The following is a 12,530-nucleotide window of genomic DNA, read 5'->3' as shown; positions in this document are numbered from 1 at the left end:
GGGGAGCACCCCACCCAAGACGCTCTTGTTAAGCGGGGTGGCCTGTCGGCTCAGGAGGGCCATGGGCCCTGGGGGCCGACAGGCCAGTGGGCGCACTGCACCAGGCCTGCTCGCTATCCGACTGGGCCTGCAGGCTGGGGGCCAGGCCGGAATGTATGCAAATCTCGGGCGGAGCAGGGCCTGATGGGAGAAAGGACCTGTGCTGCAATGTGCCTCTTCTGCTGAGCTCTGCCTGCCGGAGCTTCCCCCTGAACGTGGGACAGGCAGCTCTGCAGGCGCTCGGGGCTTCCGGGAGGGCTGGGGCTGGGTCAGGGCCTGCCTTCTCACCCTCGCTTAGCGGGGATTCCAGAACAGGCCCAACCCCTGCCCTCTTGCTCGCAACTCATACTTACCTGGCAGGGGAGCATCTGTGATCAACAAGGCAGATCTCCCAGGGTGAGGCTCATCCATTGCACATCGGATTTGCTGACCCCTGCGATGTCCCCAAATGCGGGATACTCGGACTGCGTTCGCGCTATCCCCTGATTTATTGGTCAAAGAAAGAAAAAGTTTAGTGTGCAGAGTCAGCTTGTTTACACACGGAGCCCCTGGTCTTGCAGCAGAGTTTCTTAAGTCACGTGTGTGAGTAGGTAGCCTCTGAATGTTGCTGCAGTCCAGAGGGCCAGCATTCACTGGAGGGGTCAAGTGCACAGGCGCCTAGCACCGATCGGGCACGATCGGGCGTTGCCTTCACGGCGTTGCCGTGTCCTGCTGGGGAGCACCCCACCCAAGACGCTCTTGTTAAGCGGGGTGGCCTGTCGGCTCAGGAGGGCCATGGGCCCTGGGGGCCGACAGGCCAGTGGGCGCACTGCACCAGGCCTGCTCGCTATCCGACTGGGCCTGCAGGCTGGGGGCCAGGCCGGAATGTATGCAAATCTCGGGCGGAGCAGGGCCTGATGGGAGAAAGGACCTGTGCTGCAATGTGCCTCTTCTGCTGAGCTCTGCCTGCCGGAGCTTCCCCCTGAACGTGGGACAGGCAGCTCTGCAGGCGCTCGGGGCTTCCGGGAGGGCTGGGGCTGGGTCAGGGCCTGCCTTCTCACCCTCGCTTAGCGGGGATTCCAGAACAGGCCCAACCCCTGCCCTCTTGCTCGCAACTCATACTTACCTGGCAGGGGAGCATCTGTGATCAACAAGGCAGATCTCCCAGGGTGAGGCTCATCCATTGCACATCGGATTTGCTGACCCCTGCGATGTCCCCAAATGCGGGATACTCGACTGCATTATTTCTGGTAGTGGGGGACTGCGTTCGCGCTATCCCCTGATTTATTGGTCAAAGAAAGAAAAAGTTTAGTGTGCAGAGTCAGCTTGTTTACACACGGAGCCCCTGGTCTTGCAGCAGAGTTTCTTAAGTCACGTGTGTGAGTAGGTAGCCTCTGAATGTTGCTGCAGTCCAGAGGGCCAGCATTCACTGGAGGGGTCAAGTGCACAGGCGCCTAGCACCGATCGGGCACGATCGGGCGTTGCCTTCACGGCGTTGCCGTGTCCTGCTGGGGAGCACCCCACCCAAGACGCTCTTGTTAAGCGGGGTGGCCAGTCGGCTCAGGAGGGCCATGGGCCCTGGGGGCCGACAGGCCAGTGGGCGCACTGCACCAGGCCTGCTCGCTATCCGACTGGGCCTGCAGGCTGGGGGCCAGGCCGGAATGTATGCAAATCTCGGGCGGAGCAGGGCCTGATGGGAGAAAGGACCTGTGCTGCAATGTGCCTCTTCTGCTGAGCTCTGCCTGCCGGAGCTTCCCCCTGAACGTGGGACAGGCAGCTCTGCAGGCGCTCGGGGCTTCCGGGAGGGCTGGGGCTGGGTCAGGGCCTGCCTTCTCACCCTCGCTTAGCGGGGATTCCAGAACAGGCCCAACCCCTGCCCTCTTGCTCGCAACTCATACTTACCTGGCAGGGGAGCATCTGTGATCAACAAGGCAGATCTCCCAGGGTGAGGCTCATCCATTGCACATCGGATTTGCTGACCCCTGCGATGTCCCCAAATGCGGGATACTCGACTGCATTATTTCTGGTAGTGGGGGACTGCGTTCGCGCTATCCCCTGATTTATTGGTCAAAGAAAGAAAAAGTTTAGTGTGCAGAGTCAGCTTGTTTACACACGGAGCCCCTGGTCTTGCAGCAGAGTTTCTTAAGTCACGTGTGTGAGTAGGTAGCCTCTGAATGTTGCTGCAGTCCAGAGGGCCAGCATTCACTGGAGGGGTCAAGTGCACAGGCGCCTAGCACCGATCGGGCACGATCGGGCGTTGCCTTCACGGCGTTGCCGTGTCCTGCTGGGGAGCACCCCACCCAAGACGCTCTTGTTAAGCGGGGTGGCCTGTCGGCTCAGGAGGGCCATGGGCCCTGTGGGCCGACAGGCCAGTGGGCGCACTGCACCAGGCCTGCTCGCTATCCGACTGGGCCTGCAGGCTGGGGGCCAGGCCGGAATGTATGCAAATCTCGGGCGGAGCAGGGCCTGATGGGAGAAAGGACCTGTGCTGCAATGTGCCTCTTCTGCTGAGCTCTGCCTGCCGGAGCTTCCCCCTGAACGTGGGACAGGCAGCTCTGCAGGCGCTCGGGGCTTCCGGGAGGGCTGGGGCTGGGTCAGGGCCTGCCTTCTCACCCTCGCTTAGCGGGGATTCCAGAACAGGCCCAACCCCTGCCCTCTTGCTCGCAACTCATACTTACCTGGCAGGGGAGCATCTGTGATCAACAAGGCAGATCTCCCAGGGTGAGGCTCATCCATTGCACATCGGATTTGCTGACCCCTGCGATGTCCCCAAATGCGGGATACTCGACTGCATTATTTCTGGTAGTGGGGGACTGCGTTCGCGCTATCCCCTGATTTATTGGTCAAAGAAAGAAAAAGTTTAGTGTGCAGAGTCAGCTTGTTTACACACGGAGCCCCTGGTCTTGCAGCAGAGTTTCTTAAGTCACGTGTGTGAGTAGGTAGCCTCTGAATGTTGCTGCAGTCCAGAGGGCCAGCATTCACTGGAGGGGTCAAGTGCACAGGCGCCTAGCACCGATCGGGCACGATCGGGCGTTGCCTTCACGGCGTTGCCGTGTCCTGCTGGGGAGCACCCCACCCAAGACGCTCTTGTTAAGCGGGGTGGCCTGTCGGCTCAGGAGGGCCATGGGCCCTGGGGGCCGACAGGCCAGTGGGCGCACTGCACCAGGCCTGCTCGCTATCCGACTGGGCCTGCAGGCTGGGGGCCAGGCCGGAATGTATGCAAATCTCGGGCGGAGCAGGGCCTGATGGGAGAAAGGACCTGTGCTGCAATGTGCCTCTTCTGCTGAGCTCTGCCTGCCGGAGCTTCCCCCTGAACGTGGGACAGGCAGCTCTGCAGGCGCTCGGGGCTTCCGGGAGGGCTGGGGCTGGGTCAGGGCCTGCCTTCTCACCCTCGCTTAGCGGGGATTCCAGAACAGGCCCAACCCCTGCCCTCTTGCTCGCAACTCATACTTACCTGGCAGGGGAGCATCTGTGATCAACAAGGCAGATCTCCCAGGGTGAGGCTCATCCATTGCACATCGGATTTGCTGACCCCTGCGATGTCCCCAAATGCGGGATACTCGACTGCATTATTTCTGGTAGTGGGGGACTGCGTTCGCGCTATCCCCTGATTTATTGGTCAAAGAAAGAAAAAGTTTAGTGTGCAGAGTCAGCTTGTTTACACACGGAGCCCCTGGTCTTGCAGCAGAGTTTCTTAAGTCACGTGTGTGAGTAGGTAGCCTCTGAATGTTGCTGCAGTCCAGAGGGCCAGCATTCACTGGAGGGGTCAAGTGCACAGGCGCCTAGCACCGATCGGGCACGATCGGGCGTTGCCTTCACGGCGTTGCCGTGTCCTGCTGGGGAGCACCCCACCCAAGACGCTCTTGTTAAGCGGGGTGGCCTGTCGGCTCAGGAGGGCCATGGGCCCTGGGGGCCGACAGGCCAGTGGGCGCACTGCACCAGGCCTGCTCGCTATCCGACTGGGCCTGCAGGCTGGGGGCCAGGCCGGAATGTATGCAAATCTCGGGCGGAGCAGGGCCTGATGGGAGAAAGGACCTGTGCTGCAATGTGCCTCTTCTGCTGAGCTCTGCCTGCCGGAGCTTCCCCCTGAACGTGGGACAGGCAGCTCTGCAGGCGCTCGGGGCTTCCGGGAGGGCTGGGGCTGGGTCAGGGCCTGCCTTCTCACCCTCGCTTAGCGGGGATTCCAGAACAGGCCCAACCCCTGCCCTCTTGCTCGCAACTCATACTTACCTGGCAGGGGAGCATCTGTGATCAACAAGGCAGATCTCCCAGGGTGAGGCTCATCCATTGCACATCGGATTTGCTGACCCCTGCGATGTCCCCAAATGCGGGATACTCGACTGCATTATTTCTGGTAGTGGGGGACTGCGTTCGCGCTATCCCCTGATTTATTGGTCAAAGAAAGAAAAAGTTTAGTGTGCAGAGTCAGCTTGTTTACACACGGAGCCCCTGGTCTTGCAGCAGAGTTTCTTAAGTCACGTGTGTGAGTAGGTAGCCTCTGAATGTTGCTGCAGTCCAGAGGGCCAGCATTCACTGGAGGGGTCAAGTGCACAGGCGCCTAGCACCGATCGGGCACGATCGGGCGTTGCCTTCACGGCGTTGCCGTGTCCTGCTGGGGAGCACCCCACCCAAGACGCTCTTGTTAAGCGGGGTGGCCTGTCGGCTCAGGAGGGCCATGGGCCCTGTGGGCCGACAGGCCAGTGGGCGCACTGCACCAGGCCTGCTCGCTATCCGACTGGGCCTGCAGGCTGGGGGCCAGGCCGGAATGTATGCAAATCTCGGGCGGAGCAGGGCCTGATGGGAGAAAGGACCTGTGCTGCAATGTGCCTCTTCTGCTGAGCTCTGCCTGCCGGAGCTTCCCCCTGAACGTGGGACAGGCAGCTCTGCAGGCGCTCGGGGCTTCCGGGAGGGCTGGGGCTGGGTCAGGGCCTGCCTTCTCACCCTCGCTTAGCTGGGATTCCAGAACAGGCCCAACCCCTGCCCTCTTGCTCGCAACTCATACTTACCTGGCAGGGGAGCATCTGTGATCAACAAGGCAGATCTCCCAGGGTGAGGCTCATCCATTGCACATCGGATTTGCTGACCCCTGCGATGTCCCCAAATGCGGGATACTCGACTGCATTATTTCTGGTAGTGGGGGACTGCGTTCGCGCTATCCCCTGATTTATTGGTCAAAGAAAGAAAAAGTTTAGTGTGCAGAGTCAGCTTGTTTACACACGGAGCCCCTGGTCTTGCAGCAGAGTTTCTTAAGTCACGTGTGTGAGTAGGTAGCCTCTGAATGTTGCTGCAGTCCAGAGGGCCAGCATTCACTGGAGGGGTCAAGTGCACAGGCGCCTAGCACCGATCGGGCACGATCGGGCGTTGCCTTCACGGCGTTGCCGTGTCCTGCTGGGGAGCACCCCACCCAAGACGCTCTTGTTAAGCGGGGTGGCCTGTCGGCTCAGGAGGGCCATGGGCCCTGGGGGCCGACAGGCCAGTGGGCGCACTGCACCAGGCCTGCTCGCTATCCGACTGGGCCTGCAGGCTGGGGGCCAGGCCGGAATGTATGCAAATCTCGGGCGGAGCAGGGCCTGATGGGAGAAAGGACCTGTGCTGCAATGTGCCTCTTCTGCTGAGCTCTGCCTGCCGGAGCTTCCCCCTGAACGTGGGACAGGCAGCTCTGCAGGCGCTCGGGGCTTCCGGGAGGGCTGGGGCTGGGTCAGGGCCTGCCTTCTCACCCTCGCTTAGCGGGGATTCCAGAACAGGCCCAACCCCTGCCCTCTTGCTCGCAACTCATACTTACCTGGCAGGGGAGCATCTGTGATCAACAAGGCAGATCTCCCAGGGTGAGGCTCATCCATTGCACATCGGATTTGCTGACCCCTGCGATGTCCCCAAATGCGGGATACTCGACTGCATTATTTCTGGTAGTGGGGGACTGCGTTCGCGCTATCCCCTGATTTATTGGTCAAAGAAAGAAAAAGTTTAGTGTGCAGAGTCAGCTTGTTTACACACGGAGCCCCTGGTCTTGCAGCAGAGTTTCTTAAGTCACGTGTGTGAGTAGGTAGCCTCTGAATGTTGCTGCAGTCCAGAGGGCCAGCATTCACTGGAGGGGTCAAGTGCACAGGCGCCTAACCCCAGACTTGTGCGCCCCATGATATCAGGGGCCCCAGTAGTTCTTGAAGCCGCCCTGCCCCGCCCCGCCCGGGCTCTGTTATCACGGCCAGGCCCTCCAACCTTAAGAAGTCCCATCCAGCTCCTGGGGATTGGGGGGGGGGGGGTTCACTGGCTACCAGCTGCCGCCGGCCCCGTCCGAGCACCGATCGGGCACGATCGGGCGTTGCCTTCACGGCGTTGCCGTGTCCTGCTGGGGAGCACCCCACCCAAGACGCTCTTGTTAAGCGGGGTGGCCTGTCGGCTCAGGAGGGCCATGGGCCCTGGGGGCCGACAGGCCAGTGGGCGCACTGCACCAGGCCTGCTCGCTATCCGACTGGGCCTGCAGGCTGGGGGCCAGGCCGGAATGTATGCAAATCTCGGGCGGAGCAGGGCCTGATGGGAGAAAGGACCTGTGCTGCAATGTGCCTCTTCTGCTGAGCTCTGCCTGCCGGAGCTTCCCCCTGAACGTGGGACAGGCAGCTCTGCAGGCGCTCGGGGCTTCCGGGAGGGCTGGGGCTGGGTCAGGGCCTGCCTTCTCACCCTCGCTTAGCGGGGATTCCAGAACAGGCCCAACCCCTGCCCTCTTGCTCGCAACTCATACTTACCTGGCAGGGGAGCATCTGTGATCAACAAGGCAGATCTCCCAGGGTGAGGCTCATCCATTGCACATCGGATTTGCTGACCCCTGCGATGTCCCCAAATGCGGGATACTCGACTGCATTATTTCTGGTAGTGGGGGACTGCGTTCGCGCTATCCCCTGATTTATTGGTCAAAGAAAGAAAAAGTTTAGTGTGCAGAGTCAGCTTGTTTACACACGGAGCCCCTGGTCTTGCAGCAGAGTTTCTTAAGTCACGTGTGTGAGTAGGTAGCCTCTGAATGTTGCTGCAGTCCAGAGGGCCAGCATTCACTGGAGGGGTCAAGTGCACAGGCGCCTAGCACCGATCGGGCACGATCGGGCGTTGCCTTCACGGCGTTGCCGTGTCCTGCTGGGGAGCACCCCACCCAAGACGCTCTTGTTAAGCGGGGTGGCCTGTCGGCTCAGGAGGGCCATGGGCCCTGGGGGCCGACAGGCCAGTGGGCGCACTGCACCAGGCCTGCTCGCTATCCGACTGGGCCTGCAGGCTGGGGGCCAGGCCGGAATGTATGCAAATCTCGGGCGGAGCAGGGCCTGATGGGAGAAAGGACCTGTGCTGCAATGTGCCTCTTCTGCTGAGCTCTGCCTGCCGGAGCTTCCCCCTGAACGTGGGACAGGCAGCTCTGCAGGCGCTCGGGGCTTCCGGGAGGGCTGGGGCTGGGTCAGGGCCTGCCTTCTCACCCTCGCTTAGCGGGGATTCCAGAACAGGCCCAACCCCTGCCCTCTTGCTCGCAACTCATACTTACCTGGCAGGGGAGCATCTGTGATCAACAAGGCAGATCTCCCAGGGTGAGGCTCATCCATTGCACATCGGATTTGCTGACCCCTGCGATGTCCCCAAATGCGGGATACTCGACTGCATTATTTCTGGTAGTGGGGGACTGCGTTCGCGCTATCCCCTGATTTATTGGTCAAAGAAAGAAAAAGTTTAGTGTGCAGAGTCAGCTTGTTTACACACGGAGCCCCTGGTCTTGCAGCAGAGTTTCTTAAGTCACGTGTGTGAGTAGGTAGCCTCTGAATGTTGCTGCAGTCCAGAGGGCCAGCATTCACTGGAGGGGTCAAGTGCACAGGCGCCTAGCACCGATCGGGCACGATCGGGCGTTGCCGTGTCCTGCTGGGGAGCACCCCACCCAAGACGCTCTTGTTAAGCGGGGTGGCCTGTCGGCTCAGGAGGGCCATGGGCCCTGGGGGCCGACAGGCCAGTGGGCGCACTGCACCAGGCCTGCTCGCTATCCGACTGGGCCTGCAGGCTGGGGGCCAGGCCGGAATGTATGCAAATCTCGGGCGGAGCAGGGCCTGATGGGAGAAAGGACCTGTGCTGCAATGTGCCTCTTCTGCTGAGCTCTGCCTGCCGGAGCTTCCCCCTGAACGTGGGACAGGCAGCTCTGCAGGCGCTCGGGGCTTCCGGGAGGGCTGGGGCTGGGTCAGGGCCTGCCTTCTCACCCTCGCTTAGCGGGGATTCCAGAACAGGCCCAACCCCTGCCCTCTTGCTCGCAACTCATACTTACCTGGCAGGGGAGCATCTGTGATCAACAAGGCAGATCTCCCAGGGGGCAGCGCTGAAAAGCTGGAAGGAACGCCTGGCCAAGGTCAAACAGAAACTGGGTCTCTGGAGTCTCCGCAAACTGAGCATGGAAGGGAAGGCTCTGGTGCTGAGAAATGATGCGCTGCCTGTCCTGCAGTATGTGGCCCAAGCGTGGCCCCTCCAAGCCAGAGAGGCGCGGGCCATCAACGCCATGGTCTTCCACTTTGTCTGGGGCTCAAAGATGGACAGAGTTAAGAGATCATCCATGTACAAGGAACCGCGCAAAGGAGGGAAAGGAATCCCGGACCTCCCTACAAGACTGCGGGCCTGCTTCGCCTGCACCTGCGTCAGGATTTCCCTGGGCAACGCCAACAAGACCCACTCAGCCTACCTCCTTTTCCGCTTCTTCCTCACACCAACATGGAGGAGGCTAGGCTGGGACAAGTGGGAAAACAGGGCCCCGTACAACTGGACGCTCCCTTGGTACTACAGGGAGATGGAAAAGTTCATCGCAGATTTTGGCCTTCAGGGGGTGGTGCCTGCATTGTGGAACCCAAGGACAATCCACAACCTGATCAGGGCCCAAGACACCACAGATCCCATTGAGGACCTGCCAGCGGCCACAGTTACCCAGGTGTGGGAAAATGTGGCATCAAACAAACTCCTGAATATTCACAAGGACATCGCCTGGCTGACGGTGAGGGGGGCACTATCTGTGCGAGCATTCATGAACAGACGGGGCCTCTGCCCACACAGGAGCTGCCCAAGGGGGTGCCCGGCAGAGGAAACAGCGTACCACCTCTTCTGGGCATGCCCCTTTGCAAGGAAACTGCGCAGGGCCCTGAACACTGAGTTGAGTGCTCACATCCCGCCCCAAGACATTATACACCAGTCTGTGCTGTATGGACTCTTTGCACAGACCCACACAGTAGAGGCAATCCAGAACTGCTGGAGGACCCTCTGCTGCATGAAGGACATTCTCCTCTACGCAAGGAAACGCCTGGTCCTCAATGATGAGCTGCTGACAACCGAAGCCTGCCGCAGGATGGTCCACGGCCTGCTAAGAGACTACGAAATCAAGGACAGCCTGGAAGATGGGGGCCCTGAGTAAAACCCCCAGCCCAGGCAATCATCCAAAAATAAAATAAAGAAAAAGGGAACTCTTAGCCTACTCAGGCAAAACACGAACACTTTGCAAACCACAGACTCTGAACAGAAAATATATATGTACCCACCCAAATGCCCAAAGTAAAATTGAAACCACCCCTTCTGCTTTGAGGGGGGAATGTAATTGCCACAAAAGTCTTCTTATTGAATTGAATTTATTACCCTTGTATCATCTTTAAGCACTTAATAAAGATATTTTTACAAAAAAAAAAAAAAAAAAAAAAAAAAAAAAACAAGGCAGATCTCCCAGGGTGAGGCTCATCCATTGCACATCGGATTTGCTGACCCCTGCGATGTCCCCAAATGCGGGATACTCGACTGCATTATTTCTGGTAGTGGGGGACTGCGTTCGCGCTATCCCCTGATTTATTGGTCAAAGAAAGAAAAAGTTTAGTGTGCAGAGTCAGCTTGTTTACACACGGAGCCCCTGGTCTTGCAGCAGAGTTTCTTAAGTCACGTGTGTGAGTAGGTAGCCTCTGAATGTTGCTGCAGTCCAGAGGGCCAGCATTCACTGGAGGGGTCAAGTGCACAGGCGCCTAGCACCGATCGGGCACGATCGGGCGTTGCCTTCACGGCGTTGCCGTGTCCTGCTGGGGAGCACCCCACCCAAGACGCTCTTGTTAAGCGGGGTGGCCTGTCGGCTCAGGAGGGCCATGGGCCCTGGGGGCCGACAGGCCAGTGGGCGCACTGCACCAGGCCTGCTCGCTATCCGACTGGGCCTGCAGGCTGGGGGCCAGGCCGGAATGTATGCAAATCTCGGGCGGAGCAGGGCCTGATGGGAGAAAGGACCTGTGCTGCAATGTGCCTCTTCTGCTGAGCTCTGCCTGCCGGAGCTTCCCCCTGAACGTGGGACAGGCAGCTCTGCAGGCGCTCGGGGCTTCCGGGAGGGCTGGGGCTGGGTCAGGGCCTGCCTTCTCACCCTCGCTTAGCGGGGATTCCAGAACAGGCCCAACCCCTGCCCTCTTGCTCGCAACTCATACTTACCTGGCAGGGGAGCATCTGTGATCAACAAGGCAGATCTCCCAGGGTGAGGCTCATCCATTGCACATCGGATTTGCTGACCCCTGCGATGTCCCCAAATGCGGGATACTCGACTGCATTATTTCTGGTAGTGGGGGACTGCGTTCGCGCTATCCCCTGATTTATTGGTCAAAGAAAGAAAAAGTTTAGTGTGCAGAGTCAGCTTGTTTACACACGGAGCCCCTGGTCTTGCAGCAGAGTTTCTTAAGTCACGTGTGTGAGTAGGTAGCCTCTGAATGTTGCTGCAGTCCAGAGGGCCAGCATTCACTGGAGGGGTCAAGTGCACAGGCGCCTAGCACCGATCGGGCACGATCGGGCGTTGCCTTCACGGCGTTGCCGTGTCCTGCTGGGGAGCACCCCACCCAAGACGCTCTTGTTAAGCGGGGTGGCCTGTCGGCTCAGGAGGGCCATGGGCCCTGGGGGCCGACAGGCCAGTGGGCGCACTGCACCAGGCCTGCTCGCTATCCGACTGGGCCTGCAGGCTGGGGGCCAGGCCGGAATGTATGCAAATCTCGGGCGGAGCAGGGCCTGATGGGAGAAAGGACCTGTGCTGCAATGTGCCTCTTCTGCTGAGCTCTGCCTGCCGGAGCTTCCCCCTGAACGTGGGACAGGCAGCTCTGCAGGCGCTCGGGGCTTCCGGGAGGGCTGGGGCTGGGTCAGGGCCTGCCTTCTCACCCTCGCTTAGCGGGGATTCCAGAACAGGCCCAACCCCTGCCCTCTTGCTCGCAACTCATACTTACCTGGCAGGGGAGCATCTGTGATCAACAAGGCAGATCTCCCAGGGTGAGGCTCATCCATTGCACATCGGATTTGCTGACCCCTGCGATGTCCCCAAATGCGGGATACTCGACTGCATTATTTCTGGTAGTGGGGGACTGCGTTCGCGCTATCCCCTGATTTATTGGTCAAAGAAAGAAAAAGTTTAGTGTGCAGAGTCAGCTTGTTTACACACGGAGCCCCTGGTCTTGCAGCAGAGTTTCTTAAGTCACGTGTGTGAGTAGGTAGCCTCTGAATGTTGCTGCAGTCCAGAGGGCCAGCATTCACTGGAGGGGTCAAGTGCACAGGCGCCTAGCACCGATCGGGCACGATCGGGCGTTGCCGTGTCCTGCTGGGGAGCACCCCACCCAAGACGCTCTTGTTAAGCGGGGTGGCCTGTCGGCTCAGGAGGGCCATGGGCCCTGGGGGCCGACAGGCCAGTGGGCGCACTGCACCAGGCCTGCTCGCTATCCGACTGGGCCTGCAGGCTGGGGGCCAGGCCGGAATGTATGCAAATCTCGGGCGGAGCAGGGCCTGATGGGAGAAAGGACCTGTGCTGCAATGTGCCTCTTCTGCTGAGCTCTGCCTGCCGGAGCTTCCCCCTGAACGTGGGACAGGCAGCTCTGCAGGCGCTCGGGGCTTCCGGGAGGGCTGGGGCTGGGTCAGGGCCTGCCTTCTCACCCTCGCTTAGCGGGGATTCCAGAACAGGCCCAACCCCTGCCCTCTTGCTCGCAACTCATACTTACCTGGCAGGGGAGCATCTGTGATCAACAAGGCAGATCTCCCAGGGGGCAGCGCTGAAAAGCTGGAAGGAACGCCTGGCCAAGGTCAAACAGAAACTGGGTCTCTGGAGTCTCCGCAAACTGAGCATGGAAGGGAAGGCTCTGGTGCTGAGAAATGATGCGCTGCCTGTCCTGCAGTATGTGGCCCAAGCGTGGCCCCTCCAAGCCAGAGAGGCGCGGGCCATCAACGCCATGGTCTTCCACTTTGTCTGGGGCTCAAAGATGGACAGAGTTAAGAGATCATCCATGTACAAGGAACCGCGCAAAGGAGGGAAAGGAATCCCGGACCTCCCTACAAGACTGCGGGCCTGCTTCGCCTGCACCTGCGTCAGGATTTCCCTGGGCAACGCCAACAAGACCCACTCAGCCTACCTCCTTTTCCGCTTCTTCCTCACACCAACATGGAGGAGGCTAGGCTGGGACAAGTGGGAAAACAGGGCCCCGTACAACTGGACGCTCCCTTGGTACTACAGGGAGATGGAAAAGTTCATC

The 12,530-nt window shown here is 59.8% G+C and overlaps 11 non-coding genes and 2 pseudogenes across 11 annotated transcripts; all 13 read left to right on the top strand.

The window, feature by feature from the left end:
• Window positions 1-384: 384 nt before the first annotated feature.
• LOC138498975 (U1 spliceosomal RNA) lies at window positions 385-511 on the top strand (annotated as a pseudogene).
• Window positions 512-1,136: 625 nt separating this feature from the next.
• Window positions 1,137-1,300, top strand: LOC138499501 (U1 spliceosomal RNA). The gene has a single exon (XR_011279493.1). It is a non-coding gene; the product is annotated as a U1 spliceosomal RNA (small nuclear RNA).
• Window positions 1,301-1,912: 612 nt separating this feature from the next.
• Window positions 1,913-2,076, top strand: LOC138499500 (U1 spliceosomal RNA). The gene has a single exon (XR_011279492.1). It is a non-coding gene; the product is annotated as a U1 spliceosomal RNA (small nuclear RNA).
• Window positions 2,077-2,688: 612 nt separating this feature from the next.
• Window positions 2,689-2,852, top strand: LOC138499499 (U1 spliceosomal RNA). Its single transcript, XR_011279491.1, has one exon. It is a non-coding gene; the product is annotated as a U1 spliceosomal RNA (small nuclear RNA).
• A 612-nt stretch (window positions 2,853-3,464) lies between these two features.
• On the top strand, window positions 3,465-3,628 carry LOC138499498 (U1 spliceosomal RNA). The gene has a single exon (XR_011279490.1). It is a non-coding gene; the product is annotated as a U1 spliceosomal RNA (small nuclear RNA).
• A 612-nt stretch (window positions 3,629-4,240) lies between these two features.
• On the top strand, window positions 4,241-4,404 carry LOC138499497 (U1 spliceosomal RNA). The gene has a single exon (XR_011279489.1). It is a non-coding gene; the product is annotated as a U1 spliceosomal RNA (small nuclear RNA).
• A 612-nt stretch (window positions 4,405-5,016) lies between these two features.
• On the top strand, window positions 5,017-5,180 carry LOC138499496 (U1 spliceosomal RNA). The gene has a single exon (XR_011279488.1). It is a non-coding gene; the product is annotated as a U1 spliceosomal RNA (small nuclear RNA).
• A 612-nt stretch (window positions 5,181-5,792) lies between these two features.
• Window positions 5,793-5,956, top strand: LOC138499495 (U1 spliceosomal RNA). The gene has a single exon (XR_011279487.1). It is a non-coding gene; the product is annotated as a U1 spliceosomal RNA (small nuclear RNA).
• Window positions 5,957-6,750: 794 nt separating this feature from the next.
• On the top strand, window positions 6,751-6,914 carry LOC138499494 (U1 spliceosomal RNA). The gene has a single exon (XR_011279486.1). It is a non-coding gene; the product is annotated as a U1 spliceosomal RNA (small nuclear RNA).
• A 612-nt stretch (window positions 6,915-7,526) lies between these two features.
• Window positions 7,527-7,690, top strand: LOC138499493 (U1 spliceosomal RNA). Its single transcript, XR_011279485.1, has one exon. It is a non-coding gene; the product is annotated as a U1 spliceosomal RNA (small nuclear RNA).
• A 2,016-nt stretch (window positions 7,691-9,706) lies between these two features.
• On the top strand, window positions 9,707-9,844 carry LOC138498981 (U1 spliceosomal RNA; annotated as a pseudogene).
• Window positions 9,845-10,456: 612 nt separating this feature from the next.
• On the top strand, window positions 10,457-10,620 carry LOC138499492 (U1 spliceosomal RNA). The gene has a single exon (XR_011279484.1). It is a non-coding gene; the product is annotated as a U1 spliceosomal RNA (small nuclear RNA).
• A 612-nt stretch (window positions 10,621-11,232) lies between these two features.
• On the top strand, window positions 11,233-11,396 carry LOC138499490 (U1 spliceosomal RNA). The gene has a single exon (XR_011279483.1). It is a non-coding gene; the product is annotated as a U1 spliceosomal RNA (small nuclear RNA).
• Window positions 11,397-12,530: the final 1,134 nt, after the last annotated feature.

This window comes from Ambystoma mexicanum, chromosome 5q (genome assembly GCF_040938575.1).
Source record: "Ambystoma mexicanum isolate Mex_15411 chromosome 5q, UKY_AmexF1_1, whole genome shotgun sequence".
NCBI classification, from domain to species: Eukaryota; Metazoa; Chordata; class Amphibia; order Caudata; family Ambystomatidae; genus Ambystoma; species Ambystoma mexicanum.
The sequence above is the reverse complement of the archived record's forward strand: the minus strand, read 5'-3'. Positions and strand labels throughout refer to the sequence as shown.